Source organism: Vicia villosa, unplaced genomic scaffold, assembly GCF_029867415.1.
Source record: "Vicia villosa cultivar HV-30 ecotype Madison, WI unplaced genomic scaffold, Vvil1.0 ctg.000901F_1_1, whole genome shotgun sequence".
In the NCBI taxonomy this organism is placed as follows: Eukaryota; Viridiplantae; Streptophyta; class Magnoliopsida; order Fabales; family Fabaceae; genus Vicia; species Vicia villosa.
Window position 1 is genome coordinate 356,241 of NW_026705405.1, and position 14,233 is coordinate 370,473.

The following is a 14,233-nucleotide window of genomic DNA, read 5'->3' on the forward strand; positions in this document are numbered from 1 at the left end:
TTCTTTACAACCTTGAATGAACATCGATTCGAATTTTCAACATCGTTGTGTCCACAACATGTAAAATGGACTAACAAACATAGAAATTCAAAAATTACATTAATCAGACTCTCAGAGGTCCACTATCATCTTCCCAGCTCACAATTCACAAATGTCACATAATAAAGGATCCTCAACTGGCTCTTTTCAACCTTTTTACCAACACCGACTATTAATTTTCAACATTAGATCGTCCATAACGTGTAAAACAGACTAACAAACATAGAAATTCCAAAATTACAACAATCAGACTCTTGGAGGTCCAACATCACTTTTCCATATTACAATTCACAAGTGTCACACTAGAGATGATCCTCCTCAATTGACTCTTTACAACCCTCGATGAAGCGAGGTCCACCATCACCTTTTCCAAAATCATAATTCATAAGTGTCACACTAAAAATGATCCTTCTTAACTGACTCTTTCCAACTCTAGACATTCCCTAACTCAAATTTTCATTATTGGACTGTCCACAACGTGCAAAGCAGACTAACAAACATAAATATTCAAGATTTTAACTCAGAGGTCACAAGGGTCACACTAGAAAGGATCCTTCTCAACTAACTTTTTCCAACCCTGGATGTACACTAACTTGAATTTTCAACATCAGACTGTCCACAACGTGTAAAATAGACTAACAAACATCGAAATTCAAAAATATCAACAATCGGGATCTCTAAGGTCCACTATCACCTTTCCAGATCACAATTCAAAAAATGTCATACTAGAAACAGTTCTTCTCAACTGACTTTTTTTAACCCTGTGCGAACACCGATTCGGATTTTCAGCATCAAAATGTCAATAACGTGTAAAATGGACTAACAAACAGAAATTCAAAATTTTCAACAATCAGACTCTCAGAGGTCCACCATCACCTTCCCATATCACAATTCACAAGTGTCACACTAGAAATGATCCTTCTCAACCGTCTCTTTTCAATCCTGGACGAACACCGACTCAAATTTTCAACATCAGACATTCCACAACGTGTAAAAAGTCTAACATCGAGATTCAAAAATATCAACAATTGAATTCTCGGAGGTCCACCATCACCTTCCAAGATCATAATTCACAAATATCACATTAGAAATCTTCCTTGTCAACAGACTCTTCCAACTCTAGATCGTGAAACAAGAACACCGATGACACTTTTAAAATAATATATCTTTTTGTTAAATTATACTAAATATAACTAGTTCTAATTAATAATATTTTATGAGTTCTATATAAAATAAATGGATTGGTAATTTCTTTTAATATTTTTTTAAAATAATTATAATAATATTAAAATAAGACAAAACATATAACTTTTATAATAGGTGATAGTGACAATTTATTTTATAAACGATTGTAAATCAATTATAGTATTTTAGAAAAATATAAATTTAAAAATATTTATTTTACGTCAGATCAATTTACAATATTTTGATTATGTATGTCAATTTAGTGTTAAATGTTGACTTTGTAATTTTAAAATATATTGTTGATATTTTATCAATAGTCATTAGTTTTACTACTATTAATAATAAAATTTATTTTATTTATTATTGTTAAGAAAAGAGAGTTTCATATTAAAACTCAATCTTATCTGATTACATATTTGAATAAATATAAGTATGAAATCAATTTATAGTAATTGTTTTGTAATTTCGTGCGTCTCTTCGGTTTATTCCGATTTTTGTAAGAGGGATTGAGTACCCCTAGTACTCCATATAATTTAATCCTTGATTACAAAAAAAAAAAAAAAATATGGGTCAATTCAAGTCTCAAATTTTGTTTCAATTAAATTAAATTTTTAACAAAAAGAAATAATAAATTTAAAGATAATATAATTTTAACATAAAATAGTATTAGTTTTTTAAAATATAATAAAAATATTAATACTTTATTTTAAAATAGTTCCAAAAAAGATTGAACCCATGGCCTTTATGATAATAAGCTATTCTCTATCCATTAGACCAAGTTATCATTTTGTTTAAATATATACAGTAATAATAATATATATTATCTAAATACTTTAATATTACCGAAATAGTTTATTAAATAGGGGATGACGAGGTTAAAAGTAATGTTATTTTATTGGTTTCTTCTTCTTCTTCTTCATTGTTACTCTTGAACCAATAAACTCAATGGAAAAAACCAACAAACTCTTTATGTATTAAAAAATGATAAGACTTTTGTCCACTAAGCCATTTGGGAATATATATATATATATATATATATATATATATATATATATATATATATATATATATATATATATATATATATATATATATATATATATATATATATATATATATATATATATATATATATATATATATATATATATATATATATATATATATATATATATATATATATATATATATATATATATATATATAAAATTTCTTTACCCACCTCCCTATGGGGTCACCCCCAGCGAAAACCCCAGTTTACCCCTGCTTCGGAAATTCACTTTCGAAGTATTTTTTTTTAAAATTTTCTCAGACTTCGGAAGTGCATCTCCGAAAATACCAAATGGGGGGTGTTTTCGGAGATGCACTTCCGAAAACACTTTTTTTTTTCCAGATTTTGGGGGGTTTCAGAAATGAACTTCCGAATTATGCAGAAACTGTGTTTTTTTTTATGTTTTTGGAAACAACCTCGTATTTTTAATTAAAGGAAGACGGCAAATAAAATAAGCGATATATAAACAGAAAATACTAATATACTAATATGATAGAAATAGTAATATATACAAGCCGATCCGATCCAAATCCAAATAATAATAGTGTACGAAAGATACAATCCGAAAAAAAAAAAAAACCCGACCAATACTGGGTATGCCCAACCCTCTCTCCCTGGGACCTCCTCTGCCGCCTGTATGCCGCCGCACGGCCCGCATCAGTGACGATCATCTCCATCACGGTGACTGCCTCTGGACCGCCCTGATGAACGACACCTCGATCCAACGCGTCCCGCCCAAGCATCTCTATCCGCTGGCAAATCGGCAGGAGATCAATGGCGTGGTCATCCTCGGCCTGCTGGTTCTCCAGGATCTCCTCGTGTGCTGGCCTATGAGCGCCGGGTGTCAGCAGAGGATGTGACACCCGGTAGAACCATGTGACGTACCCCTCCACACTGTGCCAGTCCTGGGTGACCCGAATGCGACGATACTCCTCCGGTACCACATGATGCTCCCAATCCTCAAATATGGCAGTGAGCTGCACTCTGGTCACTGTGTCGGGAGCAGCCTCAAAAGGTGACCTGGGTATCATCTGCACAAATTCGAACTGCCGCATGCATCGCTCAGGGAGATACCTGACCATGATGTTGGTCCCGCATGCCAACCAGCCAGAATATAACGATATGCCGTCAAAGGGGACAACCTGAGTGTAGTCGCTGAATGGCCTCCAGGTGACGTCATCGTGCATCGTGCGGTCCAGGTACCCACCGTATGGTCCCACCGCATTGTTCCCCCTCTGGAGAACGTATCTGGCGGCCCTGGGCATGGCGTCAACGTACTCAGGATCAATGTGAAAGTCGTGGATCCGGGAGAAGTAAGAGATGATCCAGCTCTGAAACACAAACACGATAATGTAACGTACCGTACGTAAATATGAAACATAAGTAAATACGAAACACAAATACGAAACATAAATAAATACGAAACAATTAAAATGAAACGTACCGTGAGTAGTGTGCAGGATCCGGTCAACTGCCTCGTCCTCCAGTTGGAGGCCTCATTCAGCTTCTGGTATAGGTATGCCAGAGTAGCTGCCCCCCAGTTCCACTGGTGAACGGTGGTTAAGTCCATGAAGTAGCGGAGGTAGGTCACTTCGACGTACCCCGCACTCTTGTCCACAAAGATCACAGCGCCTACCACATGCATGTACCAGCACCAGAGAGCGCAGCCACGGTGATAATGTGTAAATAGGTCGTCACCCGCATCCTCGGCATCGGCCACCGTGTCCAGGTGGTGCTCAAAATAGTAGCTCAGTGTGGTGAACCGGATATGAGGCCCAGATGTCGTGATGCACTGGTAGTCAGCAGCTTCGGGCTCCATACCCAAATAGAGCGCCATCCACTCACTGGCTTCGATCCTCTGGATCCGGGAGTGCGTCAACAGCGCCCCCCTGATCGGCAGGTGGAGAAGACATTGCACATCATGCAAGGTGATCGTCATCTCCCCAACCGGCAAGTGGAAAGAAGACGTCTCCTTGTGCCACCGCTCCACAAAGCCCCCCTGCATGCCGTGGCTGATGGTGGAATACCCCGTCATGCAGAGCCCACTAAGACCTAAACCTCTCACAGCGTCGTTAAACCACTCGGCAGTCGGTTTAAACAGACTGAAAATCTTTCGGGCGTGGTTCACCATTTTCAACGGCTCTCTCTCCTGTTACAAAACAAACAAATAAAAAGTATGTTAAATAGACCGTTAAGAAAATATTGAATAAACGTCTAAATTATAAACGGTTAAATAATGTAGTCGGGCAAATTATAAAAAATACCTCTCCCTCCCAGATACGCCGAGCGACGTGATCGCGGTAGGTAAGCAGCACGGAAGTGTCACTAGGCCCTCCAGGGAAGCCCTCCTCCTGCTCATCCTCCTCCCCGAGTGGAGGGTCAACATCTGGTACCTCCTCCGCCTCGTGGTATGGCACTGCCACCTCCTCCTCCTCCTCCCGCTGGCGGGAAAAAGATACCCGAGCCAGACGACTCCTCGATCTAGATGCAGAGGTACCCTCGTCCATCTCCACGGGAACTCGCACACGTCGTCCCCGGCCCTGCCCCCGTCCCTGTATCGACGTCAGCTGCGCCGCCGCCCGCTCGCGTCTAGCCGACGCAGTCTGGGTCTCTCTACCTTGTCTGATGCGTGCTTGGTTGTCTGACATGTTCCTGAAAACAATTGAAATTGATTAATATGCGAGACAACATAAAGAACTAAAAAAAATTGCACTTCTGATACAATTCGGAAGTTCATTTCCAAAACTGGGAATGAAGGTGTTTTCGGAAATGAACTTCCGAAACACCCCTACGAGGAAGTTTTCTGCAACTTCCATGGCAGACCCCCAAAACAGAGTTCAAAACTATGTTTACACATTCTAAACAACCTAAATATCAGTACCAACCTAACCTAATACATTTTTTGCTATTTGTAAACACCCTAATATGAATTTTAATCATAGATCTAAAACTCAAAATGCTTACCGATTGATGAGATTGGAGGGCTTTTAAATGTAGTATAGGAAGCTTATTGGATCCTTTGATGTAGCCTTGGAAGTGTTTGCACAAAATTTCTCTTGGGTTGTGTTTGATGTTGAATTAGGGTAAATGAATGGGGGAGGGGGGCTGTTTTGCTTAATCTGCAAAACGCGCAATATTTCGGAAATGAATTTCCGAAATGGTGTTTTCGGAAATGCATTTTCGAAATAAGTCAAATTTTTTTAAAAAAAAGGCGCTTTCGGAGATGCATCTCCGAAAACACCTTTTTCATGCATTTCCGAAGTCAGGGGTATATGTGGTTTTTCACCAGAGGTGACCTAGAAGGTTGGGAGGTTTATAAAGAAATTTCATATATATATATATATATATATATATATATATATATATATATATATATATATATATATATATATATATATATATATATATATGAGGAGGGTTATATTTACTCCAAGAGTAAGTTATCAACACTATATAATTATTAAATCTATCGACCAAATGATTCGATCCCTATAAAAATCACGACACTGACCAAATTTCAAAATATCATAATCTAACAAATTTATTCTTTAAATTCAAATTTTAAGCATAATCACCATAAGCAACAAAATAATATAAAATACAAATCAAAATAAATTTAAAATAAAAAATAAGTATTTAATCCGTCGGTTTTTTAAAATTTTCAGGTCGTCGGTTTCTACCTATTTAGTTCGATTTTGCCTGATTCTCATTGATTTAATATCTTATCCGGTCTAAAAATTAAATCAGATCGACGACCCTTTTGATTTTCGGTTTGACTGGCAGGTTCAGTCCAGTCTTTAAAACACTATCACCACCTCTCAAATTTCCCTTTCACTTTTATATTTGCTAATCTCTCATATTTGATCGACGATTTTTATTATAATGCATTTCCTTAAATAATATTATTTCTTATTTTTAATTTAATTTATTTTATTTTTAGCAACACTAATATATAATATCTGGATCCGCCCCTGTCTTCATATCCAAATTCTAGAGTGTATGTCTCCTCTCTTCAATCTCTTTCATTTGTTTTACCTCTGAAACAATGAGTGGTGTGTTGTTGTGAAAGTATAAAGCAAAATTCGTGTGTAGAATTTTTCATGTTGGCTCTACAAATAGTTAAATTTATAATTTGTTCATATTCTTCAGTGTTTGTCTATTATTAGATTCATGATTTTATCAACCTTACTTACTAGTTAAATACTTCAATTTCTAATGTTAGTCAAGAGCTTTGAAGCTGCATAATTTATTTAAAATCTTTTAATGTGATATCCATAATTAGGGACTAAACAAAAAATATTTAGGGACTAAAATAAAAAACAAATCATCTTACATGGACGAAAAAACTAATTAAGCTAAAATTCAGACTTTGTGTCCATATATTCATTCTTAACCTTCATATCAATTCAAAGTTTTTCAAAACCAAAATTGATGTTAAATTTTTTTAACTATTAGTTAATTATTAAATAGTTTATTAATGTTAAAAACTGAAATATTAAATAATTTATTAAATATTAATATTTTATGAAATATTTTATATTTCAATTATTTTATCAAATAATAATAAAATATTAACATCATTATTTAATAGACTAATTATTAATTAAACTATTTAGTAAACTATTTTGGTAACATTTGAGCATTTATGCAATATATATTGCTATTGGAGTTATTTAAACAAGATGATAAGTCGGCATAGTAGATAGAGAATAACTTGTTATTGCAAAGGGCATGGGTTCAATCCCTAAAAAAAACTCAAAAATAAAATCTTTATAATTTTTTTTGATGAGCAAGAGGGCCGAAGCCTTTTGAAGATTATTCCTGAGATACTCAGGAGCTTTTTCAAAAATCCGGTAACCATTCTTCAACACTCCCGCAGCCTTAGCAAGCTCATTTGCGATACTATTAGCTTCGCGAAACGTATGTTCTAGAACTCCAACGTCATGTTTAGCCATTAACAAACGGATTTGACGGATTAAATCCATATCATAATAGTCATTATTATCTTTGCACATGATTGCATCTATAACTCGCTTAACATCTATATTCACAATAACCTTCACATATCCTCTAGCTAAGGAGAATTTAAGACCTTCAAACACTCTCACACCTCTGCCATGAACGCACCACAAATTCGGATAACACTCCCACAAGCTAATATATTATCTTTTCCACAAGAGCATCTACATTGATCTTGATAAAATTTGGACGAGGAGATAGCCATCTAATTGCTTCCACACTTTTCTGCTTGTCCACAATAGCCTCCTGTAACAATATAGCATGAGTATATTATTGCACTCGGTCAGCAAATGATTTTTTCTGTATTGAGAGGTCTTGTGTAGTCTTCAACATGAATATCCTTGTCTCTCCACGTCCAATTTGCATGGCACCCAATAGCCCAAGTGTTGCACCACCCATTATAGGCTTCATGGTATTCATGTTCACATTAATCTAATCCAACAAGTTTCCTGCATAAAAACGCTAGTTAAATTATTGGGAACAATCTAGTACCACATTCTTTTCACCACGGGACAATCCCTCATGGCATGTAACGTAGTTTCATAAACACTATCGCACAGATGATAAGTTGCATCCCCAATACCCATAAGTTTTTACGATGATTTGTCATCAATCTACCATGGTTGAGTAACCAGATAAACACTCGCACACGCTCTGACGCCTTCAAGCTCTAGATGTCTCTCCATATTTTATCAATCTCAACCTCATCATAATTCTGCTGCTTCCTGTAGGTGTCCCCGACTGAAAAACCTCATTTCCTCAAACCCACAAACTGAACACCATTCTTCTCATCTAACTACATCGGAGGTAACACACTTCAATATCATTACATAAATTGGAAAGCATCCAGCTATTCGTTAACAACCAATTCCAGTCACCTTCTTTATTGACTAACTCACAAACTCTAGCATTTTGTAATTCACTAAGGATGTCCAACTCATAACCAGTGATGCCTTTTCCACTTTCAACCCAATTGTTATTCCAGGCATGTATATCTTCCCCATGACCTATTCTCCAAATTCTTGTATCAAGCAGACCAGGCATGAATTTCACTATCGCTTGCCAGATGTAAGAGTTCGTACTTTTACCATATACACCAACATGCTAATCCTCTATTTTATATTTTCTTCTCAAAATTTTGCACCATAGATCCGTAGCGTTGTTCATCATCTTCCAGCTAAGCTTCATAATACAAGCTTGATTCATTGTCTCGAATACACAAGAGCGACAGTCTATATTTAATTAATTCTTTTTCAAGGAAGAAAATATTGCCCCGTAAATAGTCCTACTTAGAAATAATAAGAGTATTGTTGATCAATGAGAGCCGCATTCCAGTATTATATCCCCGAATTTATTCAAAGTCTATTATTTCATTTTGTTATTCCTATTCCAAACCTTCTAACAATCGCCTTAAGTAAACAACATAGAAAGAGTAAATGATAGATTTACCATTAGGTCTTTGTGGGTTCGGCAACCTTTTATATTAATCGGATACACTCCGTATACTTGCGGAAGTAACCCATCGTCCCTATACACCCAGGTATTCGCCACATTCACTATGTAAGAAATCATATTCTTTTTCCAAGGAAGAGAAACTTTAGTTATCTAACTAAATCTCATGTTTTCGCAGTATGGTTACATGCTAATATAGTTTAGACAATTGAGAAAGTGAAAGGATCCATAACATGTTAGGGAGCAAAAAAAAGGCATGTGTCTTCCATATAGTGATCTGATAATGAAAACCTTTGAACATGTTGGGTTCAACCATGGGGGAGAGGAACGTGAACAAGAAATAACAATTATAGGAAATGATGCATTAGGGAAAAAACACTTCAAAATTGTCAATGGGGAGATATTTCAAAATCCTCCTAAACGAAAGAAATTCTATATATGTCAATTGGCATCAACATTATTTCCTAGGAAAGAAGACTTTGTAAATCTAGATGAATTCAACTATGAGATCCCTCAAATACCCTGAATTGAAGCCCTTATTCAAGAATTCATCTAAAAGTTGAAAAGGACATATGAGAATATCAAGTTCCTAGCTCATCATTTTACATAAGATATATTTTCCACCCGGGTAGTTCACATATGACGATGAGGACACTGAGTAGTTGTTTCACTTTGTGTTTCCTGATTTTTAGAGTGTTTATTTTCCAATTATTTCCCTTTTGTACTTGAATTCAGTTGATTTCTAATGAAGAATTCTATTTGCTTTGAAAGCTTATGCATTTCTTTGGTGATCTATGTGCCTGAATACTTTCCATATTTATTTATTTGTTTTTCTTGCTGTAGCAACCTGCCCTAAAAATTAATGTTTTAGAGTCGCCACCTATTCTGAAGGGCGAATAGGAAACCCTACGCAGATATGAGATTCGGGGTAAGTTATTATAATCAGGTCGAGGGAAGGTGTTAGGCACCCTCAACCCTTTCCTAAAGGCTAACATTTAAAGATAGAGGTTTATGGCAAAAGATAAGGTTTATAGCTAATGAAATGAAAAGGGTAAAAATTAAGATTTAAAACTGAATTGAGATTTTAAAGGGGGAGACTCGCCTTGTTACCAAGTGCCTACGTATCTCCTTAGGGAGAATCAGAGTCAACGTAGTTCGGGCACAAGGTTGTACGCCTTTGAATTTGAATTTGAGATGAAGTTGTTTGAAGGCTTTTTGAATGGCCTGTCGTAGTTGTTGAATTTGTGGTTTGAAAGGCATTTTGAATTTCCAGATTGGAAAGGATGAAAATCCGTAGTTTGTGGTTTGATGTGTTTTAAGTGTTTGGGCGTACAACCCTGATTTGATATGGCACCGTTAGATGCGGTGACCAATAGATTTGGTCAGTATAGCTAACGGATTATGGGGCATTGCTGGTTACTCAGATCGATAGATTGATCATCGCGGGCAGCAAATTAAATATGTTTTAATTTTATGTATTTTTGCTTTATTCAGATATTTGATCAGTACGACATAGAGAGTCGACTAATTCGAAGGCGGGATGAAATAGATATTCATCCGCCATTTATCCGTTAAATGGGAAGTTAGAGTTTATTGTTTTTATTATTTTTATCTCTCGTCTACTGCGACTAATAGATTTAGTCGGGTCGAGGAGAGAATTGATTAAGGATTAATTAAATTATTTTATCCCTCGTCTAATGCGACTAATAGCTTTAGTCGGGTCGAGGAGAGAATTAATCGAATGTTTGGTGTTTTGTCAAATGCAATGGGACTGGACAAACTCTAATATGCATATTTTCCTAGGGTTCTTCGTCATTTTCAATAATTAAAATTTATTAAAATAAATTAAATTGAAGAAATCGAGATAATCGGGATAATCCTAATTAAATATAATCCTACTCCTAATTCTAATTTAATTACCTTACTAATTTAATTTTAACACTTAAACTATATGTATAAAGATATATTAATCTAATTGTGCCATTAAACAAATAAATGAATAAACAATTAAAAAAAACCTGGATCAGATCCTGTGTGTGTTATCTTTGAAGGTGCATGATAGACCTGCTGGTTCCTAGGCGTTAGATCTTTGATGATGCTGATCCATTGGCCAGATGATGAGGCGCATGGTGGGTGAATCTTGGCTGTACGCATCAGATCTGTAGGCAAATGAGTACACACAAGTAATAAAAATAAATGGTGGACCACTAGGATCGAACCCGGGTCCGTTAGGTCGAGTACACAAGGGCCTTGCCACTGATCCGTGTGCTTTAATTTGTCATGCTGGGAGAACGATAACATGATAACAATAGATAATGTTTGATTTGAACCAAACACGCACCAGCTGGTCCTTCTTCTTCCTCGCGATACACGTCGATACAGCCATGGTTCTACTCCATTGCTAAAAGATCTATCCCATTCAACCTGTAAATTAGCTCCGAAAACCACAATAAAATAGCACAGATCGAGTATAAACCACCTCACGGATTCGATGAACCTATTAATTTGACGTGAAATTGATTCTAACAATTTATCCCCAAAATCAAGAATATAACCCTAACTATGGTGAATTATTCAAATCGCAACAAGAATCAAATTAACTGTGCAGAAACAATCTCATCATCAATCTAAACATGATTACGTGATCGAAATCTATTCTTGATGTCCCTGCGAGCGTGATTAGGCATAAGGCAGAATAGTCAAACTCGAGCAAACGTGGGGGACGGTTTCGTGTGCTTCGAGCGTCCGACACCATCAAGTTCAATCCAGGGGAGGTCGTAGTCATGGTATTAATCTTCAAAACCGCTCGAAATCTCCTCCCACTCCTTCTGCCATGGCATTCATTTTTCACGGTTTGAACTTGGAGGCATCGTTCTTCAGCGGCACCAAATCCCCCCCCCCCAGGATTAGAAAAAAAAGGTCCTTTTATCATCTACAAATTAGGTTAGGTTTTTTTATTGCTAGTGGGCCTAGTATCCAATCAACCTAATAACCCAAAATTGATATACTTATAATATTAACCTAAAATAAAATACTAATTATTCTAATCCTAATAATAATAATAATAACTTTAATCCAAATAATAATAATAATCATAATATTATTTCAACTGTTTAATAATAATACTAAATCCTAATATTAATAAATAATAATGGTTTTAATAAAATTATAACAATAAAATAAATATTGATTAATTATTATAAAAGAAAACAAACCTTCTACGGATAAATTGGGCCAACTGGTTGGGCCCAAATACCTGTTGATTACACCCCTGCTTTAACTCAAAACGGTTTATAAGAGAATGAGTTTAACAATAGAGATGTTAAACCCCATGACCCTTATTTTAATACCACTGATGAATTAATAGACGTAGATTTTCATCGGGCAAATTTTGGGGTATGACAGCTGCCCCTGTTCAATCTTCTTAAACCTGAAGAATTAGATAGGCACGTCTGCCTATCATGATCTAAAGGTAGAAGATGATTGGACAATGAAATGCCCTGAAATTTGCATGGGAAAAAATTCTGTAGGAGATGGGCTTACAGATGCCACCCAAGGTAGATACCATTCTTTTTTTTTTGTGGAGCAGATGCTCTTTTTTTCAAGAGCTACGTATTTTAATCGTAGCGTGGCCTGAAAAGGCAGCCTTGTGTTTATGCAATGTTTATGATGCATGATGCATGATGCAGTGCGCTTCTCAAAATAAATGAGAGTCATGTATGTATATGCGTAATGTATGAATGAGGTCAGTTAGTTGAAATGATGCATGATTGTTAGTTACGTTAATCGAAGTATGTTAGTAATTCTGAAAAGAAAGATAGCACCTTTGATTGTTTGTTGATGATGTTTTGGAAGATATCACTGCCGAGGGACTAACGTGATAAACCCAATTGAAGAACGGTTTAAAAATCTTGTGTGCCTGAAAAAGCTCCTAGAAAGGATGGAATACGCTTTGAAGAAGACTGCCTGAAAAGGCTCCTGAAAAGGAATAGCGAAGACCTTCTGTTGGTTGTGTAATTGGCTTGCTATGGTCAGCAAGCTTCCGCAGTTTGTGAACCCCCACTTACTATAGTTCTAGTAAGTTTCCGTAGTTTGTGAACCCCCACTTACTATAGTTCTAGTAAGTTTCCGTAGTTTGTGAACCCCCACTTACTGTAGTTCTAGTAAGTTTCCGCAGTTTGTGGACCCCAATAGGATTGCTTGCTATAATTCTAGCAAGTTCACCTGCACCAACAGGGTTATCTGCGAATATTATCGCAGAATTTACCTGTGTCATCAATAGGGTTATTCGCGAGTGTTGTCGCGAAATTTACCTATGTCACCAGGGTTATCTGCGAGTGCTATCGCAGAATTTACCTGTACCACCAATAGGGTTATTCGCGAGTGTTTATCGCGAAATTTACCTATGTCACCAGGGTTATCTGCGAGTGCTATCGCAGAATTTACCTGTACCACCAATAGGGTTATCCGCGAGTGTTATCGCGAAATTTACCTATACCATTTTAGGCTAATTTGCTATGCTCATAGCAACTTCGCCTGCACCAAAGGAATTACTTGCCATGGTTCTGACAAGTGTACCTGCATAAGAGTGATCGCCTGCTATAGTTCTAGCGAACTTACCTGCATAAAAAAGATTCACCTGTTTTGGAGACTCACGACTATAGGGTCGGAGAAAATACACCTTTCACAACACGAGGGTTGGAGACTAGGCTTTTGTAGTGTGATTTGGATTTTGATGTAATAGTCAGACGGGAACTGACTACCAGACGGGAACTGGATTTAATGATTTTCCAGGACGAGAACTGGACTTTGAACTGGTTTGGATTGCCAATAAAAATTGGGCTTTTGTGATATGTATATGCTAATGCTAATGCGCATGCATGTATGCTAATGCTGATGCAATCCCATGGTTTTATCTCCTCAAACCCATTGAACTTGTTTATTCCATGCTTGCACTTATACCCTGACTATGCTTATGCTGGCTTTGTAATGTTTATGTATGCTTATGCTTATGCGTATGTTTGGTTGACGTAATGAGTGGAACGAAGTAATGTCTGTCGCGGGCAAAAAATCGTTTTGTTTCCTCTTTTTTGTGGATGAGACACCTGATGCCTTCTTTGGGCTCGAGTGCTCAAAAAAAATGATTTTTCTTTGTTTCGACCAAACTTTTTATTGTTTCCAAAGTAGGAAAAGGAAAAAAGCTGCAATAACCTAAAAAGTGGGGGAGAGATTCCGGGTAAGAGGGTTGGTTATACGAAGGGAAGGTATTAGCACCCAACGTATCTATAGTACTCTATAGGTTTCTTTGTTATGTTTATTCCATTCTTGTTGTGGTGGAGGTTCTTGTGAGAAAGAGGTGGGACCTAAGGTGTTTGTTTGATTATGCTCGCAAAGATCATCGCGATCCTCTGCATACATATCCCTTAGAGGGAATCAGAGCATCTGTAGCTCGGGGTCTACGGATGCTAAGGTTTGAATGGTTTTTTT